This window comes from Phacochoerus africanus, chromosome 3 (genome assembly GCF_016906955.1).
Source record: "Phacochoerus africanus isolate WHEZ1 chromosome 3, ROS_Pafr_v1, whole genome shotgun sequence".
Taxonomy (NCBI): domain Eukaryota; kingdom Metazoa; phylum Chordata; class Mammalia; order Artiodactyla; family Suidae; genus Phacochoerus; species Phacochoerus africanus.
Window position 1 is genome coordinate 90451995 of NC_062546.1, and position 26000 is coordinate 90477994.

Sequence of the window (26000 nt, forward strand, 5' to 3'; positions counted from 1 at the left end):
GTTTAAATTACATGGCATAAATGGAATAAAACTTTCCACATCAACTCAGTTCAATTCAACTGGTATTTGTTAAGCATCTACTGTAAGCCTAGAGCTTTGCCCCACTTGTGTGACAGAAAAATAAATAATTCATGGTCTCAGCCTTGATTTTTCACTGTCAATATTCTGGAAACCAGTGCTCTCAATATATTATGATATGGAGTGCGACAGAAGTACACCTGGCTGAAAATGGGAGCCCAGAGGGAAGTGAAATTTACACCGGGAAAAATTTAATTTCTGTTAAAGGTGATACCCATTCATTCTGTTTTGAAGGTAACCAGGCAAACTATCAACTATCAGTGAAGGCTATCTATGAGATCCGGGGTGATAGGATTGGTGAGAGGGGTTATTTCTTTCTATTTTCTATTTTTTTTTCATTTTTAAAAAGTTTTATTGAAGTATAGTTGATTTACAATGTTGTGATAATTTCTGCTGTACAACAAAGTGGTTCAGTTACACATGTACACACACCCATTCTCTTTTAGATTCTTTTCCCACACAGATTATCACAGAATATTGGGTAGAGTTCCCTGTGCTATACAGCAGATCCCCATTGGCCAATCATTCCATATACCTTAGTGTGCACTTGCCAATCCCAAATCCTCAGTCCATCCCTCCCTCCACCCCATATGTATCTTAAGGTGTACTTTAATTTTATTTTTAAATAGAAAATTGTCAGGATGTCATACAAAGGGAAGGAAGATGAATTTTTTTATAATAATCACTACATTTATTACATAAACAATTCAATGATACTTATAATTTTAACTTTTTAAAGATTTCTATTTTTCTATTGTAGTTGATTTACAATGTTCTATCAGTTTCTGCTGTACAACGAAGTGACCCAGTCCTGCATGTATGTGTACATTCTTTTTCTCACATTATCCTCCATCGTGTTCCATCATGAGTGAGTAGATACAGCTACATGTGCTATGCAGCAGGATCTCATTGTCTATCCACTCCAAATGCAGTAGTTTGCATCTACTAACCCTAAACTCCCAGTCCATCCCACTCCCTCCCCTTTTTCCACACTTTAATGGAGAGAGGTCATCCCACAAAGAAGGTGGGGGAAGGGTTTCCTCTGCCTCCAGGACAGTATATGTGGAGGACTGGCAGCAGAGAGCACATGTGGTGAGCCAGGTGGGGAGACGGGTGTCTGGGAGTGCAAGTTGATGGTTCTCTGGAGACCCCTGATGTCAGGAAATGGGCATGGCTTCCAATCCCAGTAGAGCCCTTCACCACCCTACATTAAGGGATGCTTGTTTAACTTCTCTGTTCCTCTTCTTTTATATGGAGAGCACAAGCTAAATAAACACTGGCTCTTCTCTTGAACCTGTTTTCCTATATATCCTCTTAGAGCAAGGTGCCTCTAAGTTAGAAAGGTAAAATTCAAGGGAAAAGTACTCACATTTTATCAGAAAAATAAAATCTCCTGTGATAATAAGTAGAGTAGGGCTGACAGCTGTAATCCACTTGTTCTGTTACACATGAGAAGCATGCATGTTTTGTACTCTGAAATCCAAGTCTGAAGGTGACAGAATTCACTGACAATGTCGGCAAAGGGACTCATGGCTGATAATCCCAAGAAAGCCCCTCACAACAATCAAGTAGGCAGCCTCATTGAGGAAACTGTGCATCTCAAATTTTCCTGGTGGTCTTATTACCTCACTTAGACTATTCCATATACTTGAGTTCTGGTGACACCTTAACTGGAAACAGATAAAAATCATAAGATGTCCTTTTAGGAACCAAGCTCATCATTACTAGACTGGACCAGAAAGGGATTGTGGTTCTGACTCTGGACTCACTCCTACCCCCCACCCCCACATGCATGGGGTTTCTAAGAAAGTGACAATGAGTAATAAAATCACATCTTTAATAAAGTTTGTAGAATTTTTGACTGTTATCCAAATTGTTACAGCCATATCATTTTTATTATTCTGACACTATATTATGTGGTGTCTTAGCTTGGAAACAAACTGAAGCCAGACATGAGCCACAGAGAATTTACTGGGGAACACTCTTAGTAGATACGTTTGCAAACATTTGGAAAGCAGGGAGTAGCTAACCATGATGGGACTAAGCAAGACCTCTTAACATTTTGCAGGAAGCTCTGGAGCTAGTCAGTTATAGAACTGTACCCAGCAGAAGCCTGGGATGGGGTCTCACCTTCTTCCATTAGCCAGTCACCTACAGAAGGCTGGCCCTGGCCCCCTGGCTGTGCAGAACTCTGCCTGCAAAGACTGTGCATCTGTGAGCCATCACCAATAGGATATTCCAGCAGCTAAGAGATGGATACATCTGCCCTGAGGGGGTCTGGGATGTGGGTAGGACCCAGTACACAGCCTGCCCACTGCTGAGTGGGTTATAGACATACCTTGTGTCAAAGAGCATGATGGGAAAACCAGCAAGTTTCAGCACTTGAGCAACTGCGATTCCACCTGCTCTGGTTAAATGGGTCATGATCTTCTGAATCCCTGTGGGCCCAAGTTAGCCGTTGAGTCTAAGTTTTATTTGACTTGGGGGATTTCACCAAAAATAGGACCTTTTACATTTTGATAGATTTTTTTTTCTTAGCTTTGGAAAATCACTGCCCTAACTTATCAGAGGGAAAAGAGAGGGATCAGCAAGTAGAGAGGGCAGAGACAGGAGAAGAAGCCACAAGGCAGAAGAGCTGTGTGGGGTTGGATTTAATGTCACTTATAGGGTGGAGAAATCTTACTATGAATTTGTCTGCTTTGTTCTCTGATTTGTGCTGGGCAGAAAAGAATTACAAGCTTGGAATCTGATCAGGTGGATAGGATTTGATAATCCCAAGAAAGCCCCTCACAACAATCAAGTAGGCAGCTTCACTGAGGAAACTGTGCATCTCAAATTTTCCTGGTGGTCTTATTACCTCACTTAGATTATTCCCTATCTAAGTGATATGGAATCAGCACATGTCTCAACAGCACTTGAGCAACTGCGATTCCACCTGCTCTGGTTAAATGGGTCATGATCTTCTGAATCCCTGTGGGCCCAAGTTAGCCATTGAGTCTAAGTTTTATTTGACTTGGGGGATTTCACCAAAAATAGGACCTTTTACATTTTGATAGATTTTTGAGCACATGTGTTAGGTTTCCTGGAGACATGGGGGTGAATATTGAACAAGATGCACTAGAAGAAAAAGCGGGACACCCTGGGCTGGAAGTTTGAGTCCTCAGTTCTTGACATAGCTTTAGACTAATCCCGCCCTCTTGGTGGCACAACCTCATCCGGGCTGTGTCAGCTTCTTCAGCTGTTAATGGGGCCTCCTTAACTCACCAGGTTATTGTGAGGATCAGATAGCAGGTTCTTTTAGAGGTAGTGCAAATTATAGAGCATTAAGCATTAATGAATGGGAAGTAGAGCTCTGTCTGCAGGACTCGGGGTGAGAGTATTCATGTAATAGGTCAGGAAAGTCCAGAGCTCTAAGTGGATGTTTCACACCACTAAGTGTCACCTTAACAATAGTCTTTCTGAAATAAATGAGGTGATAATCTATATGAAATGCTAAGCACACTGCCCTCACCTCACACAGTGATGTATGAACACTGTTACTCTCTATTTTATAGTCAGAGACCTGGTCAGAGGTACTGTGTAAAATGAAGACTGATCAGGGAATCAGATAGTTATTGGGCAGGAGACAAATAATGGTAGCCTTAATTTTTTTTTCCCATTTCTCCATTAAGGCCCCTTGGATCAGTTGGCATATCAGAATCTCACTCAGAGCAGATGTTTCAAGATTTTTTATGTCCTTTTCTCTTTAACTGACTAAAGTTGTGCAAAATGAAGGTTGTTAGTGAAGAGCAAGAGTGTTTTTTGAAATAATGTTCCCTCCACATTCCAAAGTCCATATGCAATACACTTCGCAAGTTTTCTTTTTTAATTGTAGTTGATTTATAATGTTGTGTTAGTTTCAGATGTATAGCAATGATATATATCTATGTGTGTGTGTACTTTTATATATATGCGTACTTTTCCAAATACTTTTCCATTATAGTTTATTACAGGATATTTCATACAGTTCTCTGTGCCACAGAGTAGGACTTTTTGGTTATCTATTTTATATATATAGTAGTGTGTATATGCAGCACTATTTGCAATAGCCAAGACATGGAAGAAACAAGTTTTTAAAAATGCGCTTGGGGTTAATAGATGCAAACTATTGCCTTTGGAGTGGGTTAGTAATGAGATCCTGCTGTGTAGCATTGGGAACTATGTCTAGTCACTTATGATGGAGCATGATAATGTGAGAAAAAAAGAATGTATACATGCATGTGTAACTGGGTCAACATGCTGTACAGTAGAAAAAAATTGTATTGGGGAAATAACAGTAAAAAAGATAAAAAATGTATTCAATTGTTTTCTATGGACAAATTTGTTTTGCACTGGACAAATGGTTAGAACTTTGTAAAACAGCAAGATCAGATTGGCTACAACATATGCTCAGTTGAGATTGAGAAAGAACCCCTCTCTATAATAATTTGAAGATGTTGCACATATAATATGCCATTTCTTCAAAGAAGATGAAAGAAAACATGCAATTGTAGAGCTTCTGTGGCTAGTGACAAAATGCCTGCTGGATGATCAATGTTCTCTTTAACTATTGATAGAAGTGACCTCAGTTTACTGAAAATAAACTTGAACTGAGCTGGCTTCTGGCTCACTTTCATGTTCTAAATGTAAGTTGCTGGGTATAAACACAATGGCCTAAATGGGCAGTGACAGACAACACATTTGATGGACAAGAACTGAGAGAGATCAAACAGGAATTCTACAAAGCTGAGTTAGCACACCATAAACAAAATAAACAAAGGCAGATGAAAAGAAAGCTCATGAATAATAGATGAAGGATTCATTGAACACTATTAAAATTTGCAGACTCTGGGTGGCTGATGGATTCCAGATGGAGCAGTTCCAAAGGACAGGTGAGTGAAAATAAGACCAATGGAGGAAAGACAATTAAGGGGTGTGGGAGAAGGTCCCCACGTGCGAGAGCAGATTTAATCTAAAGTAGTCAGCCAGAAGAAAATTATGCAATGTATATGACACTAATAAGCAAATGTACAGAGAGTAGTAAAAAAAATAAAATAAAATAAGAAGATTGGTAAATAGAAGGTTAAATGGGCAGATGTGGCAAATGCCAACCATAAAAATCATGATGAAATGAAAGCAATATACTTTTCTTTAACCAGGGACATTGGCTAAAAGTATATTAATAGAGGATTTAGGTTGTTTAAATAATTTGTAAATTCAAAAGAATCAAAAGACATGCTGAAGAGAGACAAAGATTCTTGTTCAGAGAGAGCAAAGCAAGAGATGTGTGTTGTTTGAGAAAGAGAGATGCTTTTCTAAAAAGCTTTTTAAATTCATCTTTTAAAGAAAAATGCTTAATATACCAACAGTTCTTTATTTCACATTATGATGAGATAAACATTCTCATAAATGAATTTTTCAGACTGTGACAATTTTTTTCATTCAAAATTATAGGTTTTGATTATAAAAATGAAAAATGCATGTGTTCATGCTTCTCTACTTTTAGGAAATACTATCAACTCTTTTTTTCCCCTCATAGTTAAGTTTCACCACAGGTTACTTTCATTATTATAGTGGGAACAAATATGATACTATTCTTCTATGTAGCTTTCTATTCTACTGTATTTTATTTTAGCTATTATCTTGGTTCTTATTCTTAAAAAGTAAATGCCAATTATATTAGCCCATAGGTTTAACTCAGTTTGCTAGTATTTTGGAATTAATATATGTGAAGGAATACTTTTACTCTTAGTTTTCTTAGGTAAAAAATTGGCATATTTGGAGTTTCCATTGTGGCAACAGGTTAAGAACCCAACATAGGTCCACGAGGATGTGGGTTTCATCCCTGACCTTGCTCAGCAGGTCTGGCATGGCCAGGAGCTGTGGTATAGGTCACAGATTTGGCTCAGATCCCACATTGCTGTGGCTGTGGCTGTGGTGAAGCATTACAGCTGCAGCTCAATTTGACCCCTAGCCTGAGAACTTCCATGGCCACAGGTGCAGCCATAATATTTTTTTCTTTAATTGGCATATTTTATGTTGCCTTTCTATAACTTTACATAGAGAGGCAAACAAATGGTTAAGTTCAGACAACTTGGGTTTGATAGAAGCCAAGAGGTTGTAAGCAACCCAAAAGTAGATAAATGGATAAAATATGTGATATGCAGATATGATGGAATATTACTCAGCCTTATAAAGGAAGGAAACTCTGACACATGCTACAGCATGGCTGAACCTTGAAGGCATTACACCAAGTGGCATAGCCAGTCACAAAAAGACAAACCTTTGATGATTCCACTTCTATGAGAAATTTAAATTTGTCAAGCTCACAGAAATAGAGAAGAGAATGGTGAATGACTGGTGAAAGAAAAAAAAGAAGCCAGGAGATTGCTCTTGCCTCTTTCTGCCTTACTTTATGTGTCTGACAAAGATTTTACATATATTATATATGGAGTGTGGGAGGGGGAGAGAGAAAGAGAGAGGAAGAGGATATATAAAATCTCATCTTTGGTTCCAGCTCGTGTCCAAAGCCCACTGTGGTCCCCGCTTCCACCCAGAGATTCTCACCCTCCAATCAAGAAGATTGGTTTGGTTTGTTCTGCCATTTCCTGTTTAGCTTCTTAGCATTAATTTACTTGGGCAAAAAAAAAAATCCTTTATGTTAAATCCCCTTTGTTTTTTATATTTTGATGTGATGTCTCTTTTCCTTCTTGGAGCCCAATAAACCATAGTTCATTTTTTTGGTGTGTATTCATGACATTAAAAAACATGTTTTGTAGTAGAATGTTATTAGTCTTCATATAGACACTGAATATTTTTTAATTGTGGTAAAATTTACATATAGGGAAATTTATTGTTGTGCTAGATGTATGTGACTTTATAATTACCACCTCAATTCAGATACAAAACATTTCTTTTCACTTTAGAAAGTTTCAAGGGTTCCCTTGTGGCACAGTGGGTTAAGGATCTGGCATTTTCAGGGCTGCTGCTCAGATTGCTGCGGTGGCTCAGGTTCAGTCCCTGGCCTGAGAACTTCCACATGCCCTGGGTGTGGCCCCCAGAGAAGAAAGTTACAGAGTGCAAAGGCTCTGAAGATATACTCTTAAGTGAAATAAGCACAACTGTAAAAATTATTTAAAAACAACTACTTAAAGCCTCTGGAAATTGTAGAGACAAAAAATTAAGGGCATATGGAAAATGAAGAAAAAATTAATCAAGATAATCTATCAAAACTCAATAAAATAGCAAGAGTCCATGGCATTCAAATTGTAGACTCCATTTCCTCCTCCCAGAGCAGCATGACAAACCCTAGACCAGGTGGCTGGGGTGGATACAACCAGGAAAATCGCACTCTCTGTAGCCCCAGCTGCATTCAGGATCTCTGATCTTCTTCCCAGAGGGGCAGCCTCCCTAGTTTCCTCTTCCCTTTAATTCTGAGTTGCAGAGGCTTAATTCAAGGCTAGTGTGGCTGAGAGGTTCTTTTATGAAGCCTCTGCTACCACCTAAGGTGGGAGAGAGGGATGATGCTAGAGCTCTAATCATCCTCACCTTAGATCATGCTTGGAGTGCTAAGTAGCCAGACAACTCAGAGGCTACTGCATCAGTCCTAGCCTGCACCTAAAATAGAGGTATCAGAAAGAGCTGTGCCATGTCCTGACATCAGCATCTGAGCACTGGATCAGATATTTGGACCAGAGGTAGGGACAGGCCGTAAAACAGAGAGCTTTAAAGTTCTCCCCTAAAGAATTGAACTTACTTAAAATGGAAAAAAGGGGTATTTTAGTCCTAAGGAACTCCAAAAAACAATGGGTATTTTGAGGGTAAGCATGGTAAATCATTAAGTTAGCTACTTTACCAGAGAGAGCTAGGGAACAAGCTAAGAAGAGTCCTCCAGGGGCAAGAACGAAGCATAAAGACTGACCTCAAAAACTACCACTGTGCGGACTGTCAAACAGCCTATGGAATAAATGATGTCCTCGGGTCGTCCTCAAAGTAATGGAGCAATCAGCTGGTGAATACTGGAACTTACTAGCTAGATGTGGTCAGAAAAAGAAAGATGTCAGATGCCCCATTAAAACCACTGGCATACTGGAGTTCACTGGTGGCTCAGTAGGTTAAAGATTTCGCATTGTCACTGCTATGGCTGCTATGGCTCGGGTTCAATCCCTGGCCCAGGAATTTCCACGTGCCAAATAAAGTAAAAAAAAAAAAAACTATGTCAAAACAGCTGTAAAAAGAAAAACAAAAACAGGATCCCATTGTAGCTCAGTGGTAACAGACCTGATCAGTATCCATGAAGATGGGGGTTCAATCCCTGGGCCTCGTTCAGTGGGTTAAGGATCCCACATTGCCATGAGCTGTGATGTATGTCGTAGACATGGTTCAGATCTTGTGTTGCTGTGGCTGTGGTGTAGGCCAGCCGCTGTAACTCTGATTCTGTAGTGGTGTAGAGAAGGGAATGGGGAGCTTGGCAAGACCGAAGCCATCTTACTGCCACCGTCCATCTTGGTGAACTTAAGGTGACCCATAAAAGGGCTCTGAGAAAAACAAAGTCATTCAGACTTGAGAAACTTCAGGCCCCAACTGTTCTGGAGATATTCAAAAATACCTATATTTTACTTGAGGTTAATCATTAAAGTAACAATATAATACATTCTGTACAGCTATACATCTTTCTGTATCCTGTATGTAACTAAAGGTTAATGCAGCATGCTAGACACATAAGCAAGCACTATGAATGTATCTCTCCCTTTCTGTTCAGGGTCCATGATTGGGAAGCTATTCCCCATGGACCTATTGGTGTAATAAAGCTATTCTCCATCTTCCTCGAGTGTCCTCTGAGGTTATTTCTGGGAATTCTACAACAATTCAACCCCTAGCTTGGGAACTTTCATATGCCCCAGATGTGCCCCTAAAAAGATAAAAGAAAAAGAAAACAGAAAAAAACAGCGACATACCAAGTTTGCAAATACCTTAGTCTGTGTACTTTGAAAAGCAACAACAGAGGATTAACACTGCAGGAGAAAGCAGACATCATTAAATAGTTCAACCAGTCAAAAACGAGTTAAAAAAATAAGGCAGAAGTGGGAAAACAATAATTTAGAATTTATATCTTATATTATCTATACAATGTCCAGATTTCAACAAAATTTTATAAAATATGCATAGAAAAAAGAAAGTCTGATCCGTGAACAGGGAAAAAAATAAAACAAGCAAAAAACTTCCTGTTTTGAAACACATGCAAAGATATTAAAAACACGTACAAAGTCTTCATGATGGACATGATAAATATATTCAAATAAATAATGGAAACCATGCCCAAAAATGAAAAAAAAAAAAGTACTTCAATGGATCATGAAATAGAGAATATCAAAAGTGACAAAAATTATTTAAAAATGAAATTCTGGTGTTGACTTTTTCCCATTTTACGTTCTTGCCTCCTTTGTCAAAGATTAATTGACTGTAGGTGTCTGGGTTTATTTCTGCTTTCTCTATTCTGTTCCATTGGTCTGTCTGTCTGTTTTCATACCAGCACCACACTGTCTTGATTCCTGTGGCTTTGTAATATTGCCTGAAGTCTGGGAGAGTTATGCCTCCTGTTTAGTTTTTGTTCTTCAGAATTGCTTGGGCAATTCCGGGTCTTTTGTAGTTCCATATAAATTTTTGGATTGTTTGTTCTAGTTCTGTGAAAAATGTCATGGGTAATTTCATAGGGATTGCTTTGAATCTGCAGACCACTTTGGGTAGTATGGCCATTTTTACAATATTAATTTTTCCAGCCCATGAGCATGGGATATCTTTCCATTTCTTTGTGTCTTCTTTGATTTCCTTTATTAATGTTTTATAGTTCTCAGCATGTAAGTCTCTCACCTCCTTGGTCAGGTTTATTCCCAGGTATTTGATTTTTTGTGGTGCAATTTTAAAGGGTATTGTGCTTTTGTATTCCTTTTCTAATATTTTATTAATATACAGAAATGTGACGGATTTCTGAATGTTAATCTTATATCCTGCTACTTTGCTGAATTTGTTGATCAGTTCAAGTAGTTTTTGTGTTGAGTCCTTAGGGTTTTCTATATATAGTATCATGTCATCTGCATACAGTGACAGTTTTACCTCTTCTCTTGCTATTTGGATGCCTTTTATTTCTTTTGTTTGATTGCTGAGGTAGGACTTTCACTAGTACAACTAAAATGAAACATTTACTAGATGCTCAACAGGAGATGTAAAATGGCAAAATAAATAAATAACAAGCTTGAAGATAGGTAGTAGAGATGAGGCAATTCAAAAACCTAAAATTTAAAATATTTTCTTTTAAAAATTATTTCATTATTATACTGGATAGTGTAATTGATTTTCAAACTTTAAACCAAGCTTGTAATCCTTATATAAACTTCATTTGGCCAAAAGGTATTACTCTGTTTTATATATATTGCTAGGTTCAAATTTGATAATATTTTATTAAGGAAAATTATGTCTATGTTAATGAGAAATATTTGTCTGTAATTGGTTTTCTTTTAATGTGTTGGTCAGGTTTTTATATCAAATTACACTGATTTCATAAAATGTGGATGGGTGTGTTTTTTGCCACCACTGTGATCTGAAGAGTTTTGTATAAGATTAGTACTTTTCTCAAATATTTGATATAATTCACTGGTGAAACTTGTTGACTTTAGTTTTCTTTGATTACTCATGACAAAAACTTTATACATTTTTAAAAAAATCTATTCTACTTGGTCCAGCATTCTATTTAGTGTCACTACTTCATCGTGAAGATATCCTTTGCATTAATGTGAAAATTATTTTATCTTCAATTTTGAAGAATGTTTTCACTGAATATAGAATTTAAAATATAGAACTCTAAAAATATTTTGTTTTTGCTTTTTTTTAGATTTATTAATTTTTTATTGTTATTTCCCCAGTACAATTTTTTTCTACTGTATAGCATGGTGACCCAGTTACACATAAATGTATACATTCTTTTTTCTCCCATTATCATGCTCCATCATAAGTGACTAGACATTTTTCTCAGTGTTGCACAGCAGGATATAATTGCTAATCTATTACAAAAGCAATAGTTTGCATATATTAACCTCAAGCTCCCAATCCATCCCACTCCCTCCTCCTCCTTGGCAACCACAAGTCTATTCTCCAAGTCCGTGATTTTCTTTTCTGTGGAAAGGTTCATTTGTGTCGTATGTTAGATTTCAGATATAATCAATATCATATGGTATCTGTCTTTCTAGTTCTGACTTACTTCATTCAGTATGAGAGTCTCTAGTTCCATCCATGTTGCTGCAAATGTTATTCTTTTTTATGGCTGAGTAGTATTCCATTCTATGCCACATCTTCTTAATCTGATCATCTGTCAATGGACATTTAGGTTGTTTCCATATCTTGGCTATTGTGAATAGTATTGCAATGAACATGTGGTGACTGTGTCAATGAAAGTAGAACACACACTCACACCATGCACAAAAAGAAACTCAAAATGGCTTAAAAACTTAAACATAAGACAAGACAGCATCAAATTCCTAGAAGAGAACATAGGCAAAACGTTCTCTGATATCAGCCTTACAAATGTTTTCTCAGGTCAGTATCCCAAAGCAACAGACATAAAAGCAGTAATGAAGCAATGGAACTTAATCAAACCAACAGGCTTTTGCACAGCAAAGGAAACAAAAAAGAAAACAAAAGGACAACTTACAGAATGGGAGAAAATTGTTTCAAATGATGCAACTGACAAGGGCTTAATCTCTAAAATATACGAGCAACTTATACAACTCAACAGCAAGAAAGCCAACAACCCAATTGAAAAATGGGCAAAAGACCTGAATAGACATTTCTACAAGGAAGAGATACAGATGGCCAATAAGCACATGAAAAAATGCTCAACATCACTGATTATCAGAGAAAAGCAAATCAAAACTACCATGAGGTACCACCTCACACCAGTCAGAATGGCCATCATTAATAAGTCCACAAATAACAAATGCTGGAGGGGTGTGGAGAAAAGGGAACTCTCCTGTGCTGTTGGTGGGAATGTAAGCTGGTACAACCACTATGGAGAACAGCATGGAGGTACATTAGAAAACTATACAAAGAGCTACCATATAACCCAGCATCCCACTTTTGGGCATATATCCAGACACAACTTTCCTTAAAAATATTCTGTTATCATACGGCCTCCATTGTTCTTGGCCATGTTTCTTATGTGGACTGAAAAGAATGCACAATCTAAAAGTTGAAAGTTATGTTGTATTTGACAGACAAAACTAGGAATGTAATCTTGGGACACAGTATCTCAAATAAGTCTAAGAGACTGCTCTGAAGAGGTAAGGGGGTAATGAAGATATGTAGGAGTTTCTATAAAAAAGATCAGGGATTCAGAACATCAAAAGTTTACTGTTAATTTAAAGCAAACCAGACATTTCTAGCTAAGGAACATGAAATTTCTGTGTATGAGTCTGAGCTCACAGAAATCACCCCTTTCGATGTCTATGGTAGCTCTCTAGGATCAGCATCCTGTGCTTCCTCATCCTGACTGCCTTCAGGTACACCCCAGGGCAGGTGAAGCAGGTGATGGCTGAGGACAGGTATCCTGCCTACATCCTGAGTTCCCTCAGGGTTCACCGTCAGGGCAGCTGTAATATGATGGCTTAAAGGCTGCAGCATCCTTTGTTTACTGCTTTGGAAGGTGATAATTTTCATTCACACTTATAATTGTTCTCTTATTTGTAATGTTCTTTTAAAAGTTCTTTCATCTCTCTTTCCAACATTCACCTATAATGTATCTCAAAATTATCTTTGGATTTATCCTGCTCAGGTTTTGCTGAAGTTCTTGGAAGTATTAGGTGCTTACCTCATGAAATTTGACATTTTTTGGCATTTTTTTTCAAGTACATTTTATGACCTCTTCTACCTTTCTCCTCCCCTTTTGCAATTTTGTTTGCATATATATTAGACAACTCCATATTGTTCTACATGTAACTGTGGCTCTGATAATTATTTCTTCATCCTTTTTTTTCTTTCTGTGAAACAGATTGCATAGTGTATGTATATTGTTCCATTTTCAGTTCCTTGATTCTTTCTTGTACCATCTATTTGTTGTTATACCAATACATTGAACTGTTATTTCAGATATCCTTCTTTTTAATTTTAGAATTCAAAATTGGTCTTTTTTATTCATTTGCATTATGAGGCTGCTATTTACCATCTGTTCATTCATTATGCCATCTTTTTTATGTTATTCAGCATATTTATAATAGGTTCCTAAAAGTGCTTGTCTGATAATTCTAACATCTGTGTGAACTGTAGCTCTGTTTCTATTGGCTGACTTTTTTCTCTTAACTATGAATTTTATTTCCATGTTTCCTCTCATGTATACTATTTTGATTGAATGAGAACATTATATATATATGTATGCATATGTATATATATGTATGTATAAAATATGATTTCTGTTTCTTGTTTTTTTGGTCTCTGAATAATATTGCTTTATATTTAACTAGGTAGCTAAGTTACTTACTGACAAACTTGAACTTCTGGATGCTTTGTTTCTTATGTTGTTAGTGAGGCTATGTTTAAGTTTTCCTTTGTGTTGGGGAAAATCCTCAGGTATGGTGTATAATTTTTACTCATTAATTATAACCTTTCTTGGGAGCTTGGCAAATTGCTCCTCTAACTTGGTGGAATTAAAACTTTAAATTCTATCTCTTCCTGGGTGATGGTAGTTGCAGTCTGTGTATATTTTCTCTGTTTCCCAGGCATTACCTTCCACCAGACTGTTGTCTTTCATGGACCAAATGTAGATATGAGGCCAGTTAACATACTCTCATTTTAGGTGACTTTTTTTTTTTTTGGTGGCTGCCTACTTTTCTGGATTCCTACCCCTGCTTTCTGGCAGCCTTAGAAAATGGCTCTGTGCTAATGTTCTAGAGCAAGTTTTCAGGAAAAAAAAAAAAAAAACATACAGATATAAATCTACGAATGCATGGTTTGCAAGACATTTTAAAATTATAATTTAGCTGTCATTTAAAAAGTCTATTACCACCATTATTTTTGTCTACCTAGTTATTAAGGATATTTCATAAATGGAATGATTTGAGTACTTTTGCTTTGAAGCTGACTCTCTTTCTTAATCATGTATAAGTTATCCATTTAATTTTCTGTTCATTTCGATGGGGAATTGCATTCCTTTCCAATAATGATATTTCCTTCTATTTTCTTGTGTTATTTTTCTTATTTGTATAATACTTGTATACTTTACTTGTATGATTGGGTGGCTAGTACTTTTGTGCTGTTATTCAAACTTAATTATTATTATCATTATTACTATTATTATTTTCTTAGATAATTATTTTTAATTACATTATGAAACATTTTTTCTAGTTTGCCAAGAGTGCATTTAAAAAATAGGCTTAGATATTGATTGTCATTATGCTTTTTCAGTATCACTTAGAACAATCATACATCTAGTCTTTGTTTTCTGGCCTAAAGATATAATGAATGCTATTAATAGATGTCACAGTAATGAATCTTTTGGGAGTTCTAGAATTATTATTATTACTTCATTGGAGAGTATTACTTTAATGCATCAACAGTTTTTATTTTCTCATAATTTAGAATTGTAGAATCACTGTTAGCAAAGAAATAGTGTGATATTTTTCTTTTTTCTGCATATGTGTAAGGTTGTGATGCAAGATTTACAAGCTTCAAAAAATATTATGGAGCAAATTTCTATGCTTGGGAACTTTTAAATATTAAATGAGTCCAGCTGACCCTTGAATAACTTGGGCTTGGACTGTGTGGGTTCACTAATACACAGATTTTTAAAAAAATAAATATGCAGTTGGCTCTCCATATTAGCTGGTTTAACATCTTTGGATTCGATCAACCATGGACTGAAATTTCCATTCTCAATGGGCTGAATCTGGGAGTGAGCAACTGCTCCATTTTATACAAGGGACTTGAGCATATGAGGATTTGGATATAATGGGGGTGGGGTGGGGGCATGTGGGAGGCTCCTGGAACCAGTACCTTGAAGATACTAAGGAAAGATTGTGTTTATTTTGATTGATAGCTCATAAAAACTCAATTGTCAAGGCTTCTTGTGGGTTTGTATGTTATTTTTCCCCAATTTACTCATTTTTAAGAATTTCTATCTCCTCACTTAATGTAAATAGTTTATATTTTTATATTGTAGTTCTTTTCAGATGAATCCTAAAATGCATCATCATTAATTAATATAAGTTCCTTTTGAGTATTTTATTTGATTGTACCTGTTGTCATTTAATTGCATATTGGCTTCTAGTTTTATTTTGTAAAAGGTTATATTTATAGGTTTTAGCTTACAATGAAATTGAAAGAAAGTACAGAGATTTCACCTATACTCTCTGCCCCCATACATGAATAGCCTCACTTATTATTAGCCTTACTCACCAGAATTGTACTTTATGGTTTTCTTTTTTTTGGCTTCTTTAATCAAGGATTTACCAACATTGACATGTCATAGTCGCTCAAAGTCACTAGTTTGCCTTAGGAGTCCACCTGATGCTGTACGTTCTATGTGTTGGGACAAAAGCATGAAAACATACATTCGTCATTCTAATACCAGAGCATTTCACATTCCTAAAGATGCTCAGCATTCTGCTTGTTTATCTCTCTCACCTACCTAAACCCTGGCAACCTCAGATCTTTTTATTGACTCCATAGTTTTTCCTTTTCTAGGATCTCATATAGTTGGAATATACAGTATGTAGCTTTTTCATATTGGGTTCTTTTACTTCTAATGTGTGTTTATGGTTCTTCCATGTCTTTTTTACGGCTTGATGGTTCATTTCTTTCTAGCAATGAATAATGTTCCATTATCTAGGTATACCAGTTTCTTCATCATTTCCTTACCGAAGGACATTTTGGTTGCTTCCAGCTACTGGCAATAATGCATAAAGCTGCTCTGAACATCTGCTTGCAGGTTTTTGTATGGACATTAAGTTTTGAACTCCTTTGGGTAAACAACAGTGAGTGTGGTTGCTGGCTTTTATGAATAAGAGTGTGTTTGGTTTTGTAAGAAATTGCTGAACTGCCCTTCAAAGTGGCTGTACCATTCTGCATTCCCATCATCAATGTTAGGACAGTTCCTATTGCTCTACATCCTTTACAGAATTCATTGTTCTCAGTGGTCTGGAGTTTGATCCCGTTAGTAGACGTGGGATGGTATTTCATGGTTGTTTTAAATGGTATTTCCCTGATGACATATGATGTTGAACATCTCTTCATTTGCTTATTTCTCATCTCTCATCTCTCTTCTTTGGTGAGGTCTCTGTTTAGGTCTTTGGTCCCCTTTTCAAAAGATTTTTTTTTTTAATCATTGAGTTTTTAAAAGTTTTTATACATGTTAGATAGCAGTTCCTTTAATAGATGTGTCTTTCCAAATATGTTTTCCCAATGAGGGGCTTGTCTTCTAATTGTCTTGGTGTTGTCTTTCAGAGAGCAGAGTTTTTAATTTTAATGAAGTCCAGCTTGTCAATTATTGATTTCATAGACTGTGCCTTTGGTCCCATATCTAAAGGGGTGTTACCACATACAAGATCAGATAGGTTTTCTCTGCTGTTATCTTCTTTAACAGCTTTGCATTTTACATTTAGGCATATGATTCATTTTGAGTTAATTTTTGTGATGAGTGTAAGATCTGTGTATGGTTCTTTCTTTCTTTCTTTTCTTTTTCTTTTTTTTTTCTTTTTTGTAAGTAGATGTCCAGTTTTAGCACAATTTGCTGAAGACGCTATATTTTCTTTGCTGTGTCATCTTTACTCCTTTGGCAAAGATAAGTTTACTATATTGATGTAAGTCTATTTCTGGGCTCCATATTCTGTTCCATTCATCTATTTGTCTTTTCTTTTGGTCTTGATTACTGCTTTGTATATTTTCCTAGCTTTTCTTTTGCTTATTTATATTAGAATATGTTTGTCTGTTTCCCTATTTTCGAAGTTTACTCAGATTTACTTATCAATTTTAATGTTATTTAGCTTTTTAAAATTTTATGGAGCCTATTTCCTTTATATACTTCATTATATTAGTGCAATTTTTGTCCTGTATAGGAAATCCTACCAAATTAGACTAATAAAGATAATTTCCTATATCTTCTTTTAAAAATCTTAATGCTTTGCTCTTTATATTTAATCTTTAATCAAATGGCAGTTAACATAAGGAATAGTATGAGGTTAGAGCACTATTTTCTGTTCTTTCCCCTACATTAACATTATTTGCTGAATGCTTCGCATTTCCCCATTTTTGTGTTATTGAGCACTGGTTATGTACCATTCCTGATTTCAGATATTACATTTTACTGAAAATATTAGGGTATTTGGAGTATATCAGTTAAAAAAATAGAATTTTATCCCTAGGGGAACTTATTTATTATATATATAAGGAGAGATATAATGTAGTAAAGAATGAACACAGTAAATTATTACAATGTAGAAAAGGTCAGAAGTGGGTAAATGCTGTTAAAAATAAGAGCAGGTCAAGCTGGATGGGAGAGTTTTGTTTCAATTTAGAGTGCTTGCGATAGGGTTCATGAAAACAAAATTTGGGCAAAAATCTAAAAGATGTATGCTAAAAATATTATAGATAAAACAACCACTTCAAAAGTCATATAGCAATATAATGCTTGCTATTTTTTTTATGGGGAAAAAAGAAGCCAGGATGTCAGGGAAAGCGGGAGAAGGAGAAGAGCCTGGAAGGTATGGGGCAGGAGGAAATGAGGAAAGGAGAGGGCTAATGTGAGTCCTTCAAGCCACTGTAAAGATCCTGGCTTCTGCCAAGTAAGGAAAGTCATTGTAAAGTCTTAGCCAGGAGGGACCTGATGAGTTTTTCTGCTTGGTTCCTCCACGTATCTGTGTGTTTCCGCTTCATATTACCAATATTCTTACATGTCTTATTTTAGCACATGTGTTATGTTTAACCAAATCGTGTATCGGTGGCATTAATTCTGTTGGGATTTGTAAGCATTGCCTAGTTTCTTTTCTTTATTTGTAAATGAGTAGATGGCTTTGCATGTGAATTCATAGTCAGCTGTTTGGCTGCAGTGTGCACCAAGAACCAGAGGAAGGAGCATATCTAGTTTCTGAGGTTGCTCATTAAGGCAGACTGGGCAAATGGAATTCCTTCCCTCAGTAGGATGACTGGCTTTCTATCTAGTGCCTCAATGATCCACTTTGCAAGAAGTCGCCTGGCCCCAGGTATACGGATAAGAAGAAAGAATGAGGGCAGAGCCAGGGTCCCTGGCTGCAGCAGGAAGCTTCCTTTGTCCACCTGAGCAGGTGATGTGGTTTCTCTTCCTCTTAGCAGTACCTGAGCTGGTGAGGTTGCCCCTGGTGCAGAAAGCAAATGAAAGATGACAACATGAAGGCTTCCACCATCCTTTCTCTCTCAGACCGTGTTTTCCTTCCAGACCACTGTTTCTCAGCACATTTGTGCTGCTCCAGAACTTCATCCTTCCCTCCCTGGGCTAAGCTGGGGTCAGGAGGGGAGGACACAGCAGTCATAGCTAGAGTCTACCAGGGCTTTGGAATCTCATAATTATTATCATCTCCTCCAAGTACGTGGTTGATTCTCCTTCCTTATCCTTTTATGATTTAAGAAATCTTGCTAGGAGTTCCATGGTGGCTCAGTGGATTAAGGATTCAGTTCTGTCACTGCTGCAGCACAGATTCGATCCCTGGCCAGGGAACATTGCATGCCCTGGATGAGGTCAAAACAAAACAAAAAAGAAAGAAGTTTTGCTAGAAGTTTATCTAGTAACTGGTTCATTTCAAAGAAGCAGCTCTTGGATTATTTAGCTTTCCAAATATTTCTCCTCTAATGTTACTAACATTATTTCTTATCTTGCTTAAAATATTATGCTGATTTGTTTTAACTTATTTGTATTTTTATTTAATTTTATGATTAGTTTTTCTATACATTACTAAAAATATTTATAATGAGGAATTTTCTTCTGAAAAAAATTCAGGCTCTTCCCTGAAGTGGTTTTTTTTTTTTTTTGTAAAATATTCCAAGTTTATTACCTTCCAAGTAACATTTATTCTTGAACTGTTTTAAGGAAAACATTTCCTAGTTTCCAAATGGCCACTTTTTGGTTTTTATCTGTTTTTTGTTTTGTTTTGTTTTGTTTTGTTTTATTTCTTTGTTTTGAATTTTGTTATCATCAAGACTATCCTATAAACATTCATTTGAATATTTGTCATGGGCTTCTTTGATCTATCAAATTCTTAAAGATTTACTATTATTATTTTTATTTTTTTAATCAAAGTTTCCTTTAGTTGATGGTCTCCTGTTATTTGATGTAGTTCATATTTAGGATTGTATAACTTTTCAGGAACTCTATTTTCCATACCTGTAATATATTGCTTTTCCTAGTTGAAGATTTTAAACTATAATTGTGATATTAGTATTATTTCTGTGGCTTTGTTCATCCTTGTTATATTTTATTATTTTTATATTTACATACACAAATTATTTTAACCCCATGTGCCTATCTTTAATGGAATAAGTCTGTCCTTTCATATTTAATATAACAAATATTTTATTGTGTCCTCCCTGTCTTGTTTCATAGCAGATATTTATTGTAACTTTTAATCGTATCTTACTTTTTAATTTTTTTACTTTGCATTCTGTGATCAATTTCATTTCTTTCTTCAATGCTTCCTCTTCAGCTACCAACCACTTCCTGATCTCAACACACAAATGCACATGTCGTTTCTGTCCCTTAATTTGAAATCCTGCAATGCTTGCAGAATTTAATTGTAGTTTACTTTTTGGGTCATGGAGTCACAATAACATAACTGTATGTCTATATTTATACTTTGTTTATACTCTATGTTTATATTTTTTGACTCAACTACCACATCCACCTAAGATGAGATATTTGTGAAACATTTACTTTCTTGTTAAATTGGCCACCTTTTACCTTAATGTATTTTGCTTGAGTGGTTTAAACTATTACATTGAGCTCTTATTAATATCTGTTACAATATGTCTGTATGCTCTGTAACTCATCCTTGTCAGTTATATTACACATTCCTAGAGAAATTTTTATCGTCTTTTTAATCTTGGCATAATGAACTCCCTACTATTTTTTTCTCACTTATTCATCTTGCTTTGTTTTGATCTTAAGATACCTTGATATCATAAGTCCATGTGGACTAAATTGAGGGAGAAAGGCAAGTGTAAATTGAATGCTTTTTTTTTTAAAGATAAGAACATGAGGGTTATTCTTTTGAGGTGTTGCAAGTCTAATTTTGTATGCCTTGAAGTATTCATTTATTTATTCATTTAAACTTTCTTGAGTAATGCTATGTGCAAGACACTGTTTTAGACTTTGAGAAAAAAATGGCTAAAATTACCTGTGCTAGCATTTATATTTTAATTGTCTATGATATAAAGACATAAATGAAATAGTTAACTAAAGATTCAATAGGACAGATGCCAACAGGCAACAAAGAAAAATAAAGCACCCATGGGTTCATGAAGTGTTGAGGTGCAGCTATTTTAAATGTGGTGATTACAGACATTGCCACTGAGAAGGTGACCTTTTAGCAAATACCTGCCAGAGATGAGGGAGGGAGTCCCTAGTATCAGTTAGTGGGGTGTTCCTCGAAGGAGGAGAGGAGCAAGCATGAAGGTCCTTCCCCATGTGAAGGACCCTGGGCTGCCAAGTGATACCAAGGAGGCTCTTGAGCTGCAATGTTAGGAGTATGGGCCGGTGGGGGTAGCAGGCAATGCTGGCTGAGAGGCAGTGGGAACTGGAATCACATCCTGAGGGTTATAGAGACCACTATAAACTCACTGGCTTTTGCTTTGAGTGAGAAGTAATTAGGTAGCTCTGAGCAGAGGAATGACATGATCTGACATGTCTTATGGAATCTCTCTGGCTACCAAATAAAGAACAGAGATAAAGGGTATAAAGTCATCAGCAAAGAACAGTTAAGAGGATAAAGTGCTTACCTAGATGGTAAATGTGGTAATCCTATCCTGGTGGTAATAGAGGAGATGGTGGAAAGTGTAGGAAACTGAATTCATCTCGATGGTAGAGGCCAGAGAATGTTCTGGTTTATTGGATATCAAGTGTAAGAGAAAGAGAGGCATCAGGAAGAACCCCAAGAATTGGGTCCAAGAAACTGAGGACTGGAGATGTTACTTGCTTATGTGGACACGTAGAAGAGGAAAGGATATTTATTTGGCATTGACATGTTTAGTTTGCAAGGTGGACAGGTAGAAGAGGAAAGGATATTTATTTGGCATTGACATGTTTAGTTTGCAAGGAGGAAAATGTCATACACACAGTTAGATATTTGAGCCTGGTACCCAGGGTAGAATTTAGAGTGGTTGAACCTGGGATTCATGGATTACAGACTTTTAGTCCCTCCCCCCCAGGACTCTATAAATGTTGGCATTCTTTTCTCAGAAATAATGTTTGCTATTCATATCACATGAATTTTATTTATTTATTTATTTATTTATTTATTTATTTATTTATTTATTTATTTATTTATTTTTAGGACTGCACCCATGGCACATGGAAGTTCCCAAGCTAGGGGTCAAATTGGAGCTGCAGCTGTTGGCCTATGCCACAGCCACAGCAACACAAGATCTAAGCCACATCTGTGACCCTACACCATAGCTCAGAGCAACACTGGTTCCCTGACCCACTGAGCAAGGCCAGGAATCTAACTGGCATCCCTCATGGGTACTAGTCAGGTTCGTTTCCAATGGACTACGACTGGAGCTCCTTTTAGCTTTTTTTTCTTTTTTTTTACTTGAATTGTATAATGGAATAAAAATAGAAGAAAGAAAAATTCTCTGCTGCATTCAATGCACATGGGAGAGGAAGTTAACAATAGGCATTTATCTTATGATTATATATACTCTTGAAAATATCTTATGGTTATATACTACTTTCTTAAAGTACATTACTGTAGTGCAGGTTTCTAAATCTTCAGATTCAGAATATAAAGTATCTTCTGAATCAAGAAAAGCTATGGGCAGTTATTCACAAAACAAATGTATAACTTTACCTTTTAAAATGCAGTCAATCTTAATCACTTTTAAAGTATTAGCAAGGATAAGTTTATATTAGAGGCATGTTGCAGAATTTTTGTCTTTATATTTCTTTTTAGATTAAATTCATTGGTTTTTCTTCCTAATAGAATTGCCTATTGCAATATAGTCACTTATCTTGAAAGTTATATAGAAAGCTTTTGCCAGAGACCTATCTGGGCCTGAGCAATAGGTCATTTCAGTATATCAGTCAGTTATAAAAACATTTCTAGATTTGCAAAGTCTATGCTGTGGCTTGGATATGTAGCACATGCTCAAGCAATGACATCATCATGTTCACCTTCTCCATCTGCTGGTTTGCAGTTTAACATGGGTTTTCCATCTATTCTCTTTCAAGCCATCCTTCTCCACATAACTAAATCAATTTTCTGCCATGTCAGTTCCTCCCTTTACTATTTTTTTAATAGTCATAAATTCTTCACTGGAACTGTTTCCCCAACTTATTACTAATTTTTTAAACTCAGTTGGCTTTCAAATTTATCTCAATTTGTTGTCTTGTCTCATTAATCATCAAGGCCAAGCTTCTTTGATGTACATGTCATGCAGTTTCTGTGTATAATTTTATTCTGATTTATGGAGTTAATCCCCCAAAGTCCTTTTAATCTGCCTCTTTTATTTTTTTTTAATTTTTTGTCTTTTTAGGGCTGCACCCACAGCATATGGAGGTTCCCAGGCTAGGGGTTGAATCCAAGCGGCAACTTCAGACCTACACCGCAGCCACAGCAATGTGGAATCTAAGCTGCATCTGTGACCTACACCACAGTTCACAGCAACACTGGATCCTTAACTCATTGAGCAAGCCCAGGGATCAAACCTGCATCCTAATAGATACTGGTCAGGTTCATTAGTGCTGAGCCGTGACAGGAACTCCTGCCTCTTGTGTATATATATTTTTTTTCTTTTATGCTGTAATTTTTTTTTTGCATAAAAACTATGCCTTTGTTTTGTTTATTCAAATTTCTGTTGCCCACACCTAACAAAACCTACTATTTTTTTTTTTTTTCAAAATCCTGTTTGGTTTCTTCTTGGACCTGCCTACCTATTTTCCTGGGTACTGTTAGACTTTTCTATTCTGAGTTTGATGTGGTGGCCTGAATTATTTAGGTTCTATTATTAAACTTATTAATTAGAAGGAGGAGAATAACAGGGGTTCATGAGTTGTTCCACAAGAGATCTTTGTGTCTGTAATTGTCTTCTGTTGGCTATAAAGCCCATTAGCGAAGATTTTCTGTTGGATAAAGAAAGAATGATTTCCTTATACTGTTATCAGTTGACTTGGCTAGGGTGAAAATGACTCTACATACAGGAGAACCCTTGACTCTGTCCTGTTCTTCAACACATTCTGACCTCCCTCTTCTAGGTTAGAAAATGTTCATTACCACTGTCAGTATACTTTGCTCTTCTATTAAGAATTCTAGTCAGAAAAAAAGCAATACAGCTTAGCAAACATCTAGGTCTGTTTCAAAGGAAATAATCTCAATGTCTCCTAAAATTCTGTTCTCTTTTGTATGTGCCCTCTAAATTAGAGGTATGGGTGTCAATTTTAATTTTCCGCATTTGACTTTTTTTCATAGTTAATGGTGAAAGGAATTATGTCATATCCATACAATGCAATGTTCTGAGCAATAAAAATGGATGATTGATATAAACAACAATAGAGATAAATTTCAAAAGTGTTATGCTAAGTGAAAGAAGTTAGACATAATAGACAGAATATTACAAGATTTTATTTACATGACATTTCAGGAAAAGCAAGCAAGTAGAGACAAAAATCAGATTGCCAGGGACCTCTCCTCTGGTGGATGGAGGAAAGGAACTGATTAAAAGGGGACATGAAGTAGTTTCTTTAGTGGGAAGGTGCTGTTTTATATTTTCATTGTGGTTGTGGTTAAAAGACTATATAAGTTTGTTTTACTCTCCTCCCTAAAAGAAATCAAATGCCCTGCATTTATCATTTACATTACATCCTCACAAGGCTAGATTTAGCTAATACAAATTATGAAACTTGCGGAAAGCTAAAGAAAATGAACATGTTCAGTGTCTGCTTTGTGCCAGCATCATGCTGTGTTCTTTACAATGTCCTCAGGCATTTAAACAATGCCAAGAATTACCATTATTCCTCTTCTACAGATAACATATCTAAAAATCAAATAATTAAAATAGATGGCATACCAGGTAGTTATTGAGGCTGGAGTTTCTAACCAGATTATTCTGACTCTAAAGCACATGCATTGACCCCTGTGGTGATGACTGTTTTACAGGAAGACTGACATTCTGAGCATTTCTTGTCACATAGGATCATGTTATTTTCCTGTCTACAACTTTTTCATTTATATATGCGTATTAAACAATATCCACATTTCTCATCATGGCATCCAAAGTTCCACATACACAGATGCCTGCCAATGTCAATACCCTCCATTCCTTTCCCCTGTGGTCCATGGGCTCCAAATAAGAAAAGGAATTTTGCATGCATGCTTTTCATCTCATGGAAATGCCTGCATTTTATGTTTCCAATAAAGGATTGCTTTTATTCTTCAGGGCTCAACCTAAATGTCATTTTGTAAAGGATACATTCCTTTATCAGTCCACCCTTGCCCTTATAGTTTATTATCATTATTATATTTACTATATTATAATATTTATTATTTTATTAAAATTAATATATTTACCATTATTTATTATTTTCTCTCAACAAACAAGCCCAATGTATTGCTTAGGACATGAAAAGAACCCAAATACTATTTTGACTAAATGAACACATAAATTAATAAATTCAGGTTAGGCTGCCATAAGTTGGCACAGAGAGAAAACTCTTATAATCTGGTTCATAAGGGAAAACAACCCAAAAGGAGAACTTCTGGCTTTCAAAGCTGAAATTTGAGGTCTGCATGTATTAATGAAAATCAATAAATAGTAATGGGTTTGCTAGAAAGACAGAAGCTGGGATTAAATCAATTAAGAGCGTTGTCTCTATGTAAATTAGAAACATCAACTAAATTAAAGTGCTGAACATGGATGATTAAAAGAATATTAATGAGCTGATGGAAACTTGATACAATTTCCAGAATGTTGTTTTTGTCTTTTTTAATTTTACTTCACTGAGGACCAAATGTGGGACAGAGGCATTTGAGGGTGTCTCTTGGCTTCTTAACACCTCACAATTTTCTGAAGAGCATGCCTCTGAGTTAAAGTCAAGAACAGGCTGGGTCCATGTTTATCTTCCATGAACTTCAGGAATTAAGCAGGATTCTTTCAAAGATAAGCACACAGGCTCCTGTACACGTTTCACACAGGTATTGTTTTTTTGTGTGTGTGTGTCTGATTTAAATGTTTATTTTATTTTTTATTATTTTCACTTTTATCTTTATTTTTATTGGAGTGTAGTTGATTTACAGTGCTGTGTCAACTTCAGCAAAGTGACATATATATCTATATATCTATATATCTATATCTATATCTATATATATATATATATATATCTTTTTTTTTCTCATGCCATCTTCCATGATGTTCTGTCACAAGTGATCAGGTATAGTTCCCTGTGCTGTACAGTGGGACCTCATTGCTTATCCATTCTAAATGTAATAGTCTGCATCTACCAGCCAATTTCCAGTCCATCCTACTCCCTCCCTCTCCTCCTTGGCAACCACAAGTCTGTTCTCTATGTCTGTGAGTCTGTTTTGTAGATAGGGTTATTTGTGCCATATTTTAGATTCTAACATGTAGGTGATATCAATGGTATTTGTCTTTTATCTTTCTGATTTTCTTCACTTAGTATGAGAATC